The sequence below is a fragment of the Galeopterus variegatus genome, unplaced genomic scaffold, assembly GCF_000696425.1.
Source record: "Galeopterus variegatus unplaced genomic scaffold, G_variegatus-3.0.2 Scaffold2915, whole genome shotgun sequence".
Classification (NCBI taxonomy): domain Eukaryota; kingdom Metazoa; phylum Chordata; class Mammalia; order Dermoptera; family Cynocephalidae; genus Galeopterus; species Galeopterus variegatus.
The window spans coordinates 30869-33827 of NW_007729026.1; the positions used below are offsets into that span (position 1 = coordinate 30869).

Here is a 2959-nt window from a genome sequence, read left to right on the forward strand (position 1 = left end):
GGTGGAGTAGCAACTACTTCTTGGGGGAGGATGAGTTAACCAAGAAACACCACAAGGGATCATTTAGGATTCTGTAAATGTTCTACATATTCAACAAAACACTCTAAGGGAAAACCTTTCCAGTCCTGAAGATTATACTTAGCTAAACTATCAACAATACAAGGACAGAATAAAGGCATGTGTAGTCATGCTATGGCTCAAAAACATATTTATATGCACTCATTTTCAGAAAGCTACTGGAGGATGCGCTCCACCAAAATGAGGTCTTAAACCCAGAAAGAAAAAGACAAGGCATCCCAGAAAGAATGGCTACATCATAGGAGAAAGAGGAAGGAAAATCCAAAGACAATAGTGAAGGGATGATTCCTGTGCCCCAGGCTGAGGGAACAGCCAACAGAGGTTGGCCCACAAATAAAGAGGGCTCTAGCAGAGAGGTTTCCCAAAATAAATAAAGGCTGGTAGCTTACCTGATATGTTTAAACCTCTTGAGGCAAGCTTGGGGAAGAATTAGTCGGAGTCTGGGGAGGATTTAATGATAGGTACACAAAAATATAAGCAAATAAAGAAAGGAGCAATTGTTAACTCCAAAAGTGGAAAAACACAAACAAAAACAAAAGTGAACAAGTAAGGAAATTAAGTCTGGTTCAACATGCAGGCTCAGCTGTGAACAGCATTCACTGATTAAAATAACACAGACTCTGAACACTGATGTAACCAAATATTGAGATATTACTGCCATCTGAGGATGGGAAGAGGGGTCTTTCTATGGAGCTGGGGGTAATCAAGAGAAAGTTCTTTCCTCCACAATAGAAAATCAGATCAAATCTAAAACTGAAAACTCGAGAAATAACAGAATGTGCACGTTTTTAGTAATTGTGAGACAAATAGGAGAACTAAGAACAGTGTCTGGATGGACCTCTGAAGAGATGAGCACCAGGAAGAGGTGGACACCGCAGAGTTTGCACATGGAGCAGATGGGGCAGGGAGAAGAGGGGAGGGGGCACTCCCAGCAAAAACACCCATTGTTCAGTGGAGGAGGAGGTGGGCACAGGTGTGGAACATCTGCTGGTGCAAAATATTCCAAACCAAAAATCACACCAAGTGTACACAAGCAGAGAGAAATGGAAAGAGAAGCTGAGTTTGGCAGATGCCAGCAACTCACAATCCGTTCAGCTTCCAGCCCCACCAGCAGACACTCTGCATTGCAGTGTTTGCTTTCAGGGCACCAATACACCTGCATGCACCAGTCATCACCCGGCACACACAGAAGTCCTGGGGCTGCTGTAACATATCACAGCAGGTCAGCTAATTAAGGTTGTCTGGAAACAAAATCTGAGCAACAAGGAAAGGGAAGGCTTGGGAGATGCCTGTGAGGAAAACACGCTAGAGAGGAGTATAAAAGCCCCGACAGGCGCAGCACTATACACTCACACACTCACTCAACCAGACCAAGCCCTCTGCTCCCAGATCATCTGCCCAGCATGGCTGACACCTGCTGCTCCAGGACCTATGTTATTGCTGCGTCCACCAGGTCCATCTGCTCCAGTGACCTGAGCTGTGGCAGCCGGGTGTGCTCGCCCAGCGCCTGCCCTGACTCCTCCTGGCAGGTGGACAATGGTCAGGAGAGCTGCTGCGAGCCCCCCTGCTGCACCTCCAGTGACTGCCAGTCCAGCAGCTGTGCCCTGGCTCCCTGCCTGACCCTCATCTATACACCAGTGAGCTGTGTGTCCAGCCCCTGCTGTCAGGTGGCCTGTGAGTCCAGCCCCTGCCAGTCAGTCTGCACCAGCTCATGCACGCCCTCATGCTGCCAGCAGTCTAGCTGTGAGCCAGCTTGCTGCACCTCCTCCCCCTGCCAGCAGGACTGCTGCGTGCCCGTGTGTTGTAAAGCTGTCTGCTGCAAGCCCATCTGCTCAGAGACTTCGTCCTCATGCTGCCAACAGGCCTGCTCCGTGCCTGTCTGCTCTGTGCCTGTCTGCTGCAAGCCTGTGTGCCGTGTGCTCGTCTGTTCCGGGGCCACCCCCTGTCCAGTTCTCTCATGCTGCCAGCCCAGTCCCCACCCCTCCTCCTGCTGCAGACCCTCCTCCTGCGTGTCCCTCCTCTGCCGCCCCGTGTGCAGGACCGCCTGCTGCGTGCCTGTCCCCTCCCGCTGTGCCCCCGCCTCATCCTGCCAGCCCAGCTGCTGCCGCCCAGCCTCCTGCGTGTCCCTGCTCTGCGGCCCCGCCTGCTCCCGCCCGGCCTGCTGCAGCCTCTAGTCAGGCCAGGAGTCCTGCTGCTGACTGGGCACATCCCTCAAGGGCCCGCCGGGCTCAGGTCCCATCGCATGGCTAGGCCCTTCACAGCCTCCATCAGTCCAGTCCTTATCTGGGTCAGGCAGCTGCTCCCACCTAAAGATGGGGTCCCCATGTGTCCACTGTGCTGAGGTGACCTCCTGCCTCTCTGGAGCCCCCACCTGCCTTCTGGGTCCCCTGTCCTTCCCTCCCACTGTCTCTGCTCTGGGTCCCTTGGCCTCAAGTTTCACCTGTCAGCATCTCAGCAGGCTCCCCAATAAACTCACCTTGACTCCATAATTCTCTTTTCTTTCTCTGATGCTCATGGACATATACAGTTTTGAGCAGATATTGGTCTCCTCCAGCCACAAACATTTCTAGGAATGACTGACTTAAACTAGGAGTCATAGGAACAGTGGCCTAAGTCCTCTGGGCAGGTCACTGAATGGAGGTCGGCTGAGGTAGGCGCTCCCTGTCATAACCTGCAGGGACACAAGCATCACTTGGACAGAGAGATGCCTCTGGGAAGTCTGCTCACATGGCAGTCACCTCTGAAGGATGCTGCGCAGAGCCCTTGCACTGAAAGGTCCTGTTTGTGCATTGTGCTGTCCCCATGCCTGGCTCCTGATGGGAGTCTGCAGTGGTCCACAGCAGGAGACACTGCTTGGCTTGAGAAGGAGAAGGTGGGGAGG

The 2959-nt window shown here is 52.8% G+C and overlaps 1 pseudogene; it reads left to right on the forward strand.

Moving 5' to 3' along the window:
- Window positions 1-1481: 1481 nt before the first annotated feature.
- Window positions 1482-2276, forward strand: LOC103599329 (annotated as a pseudogene).
- Window positions 2277-2959: the final 683 nt, after the last annotated feature.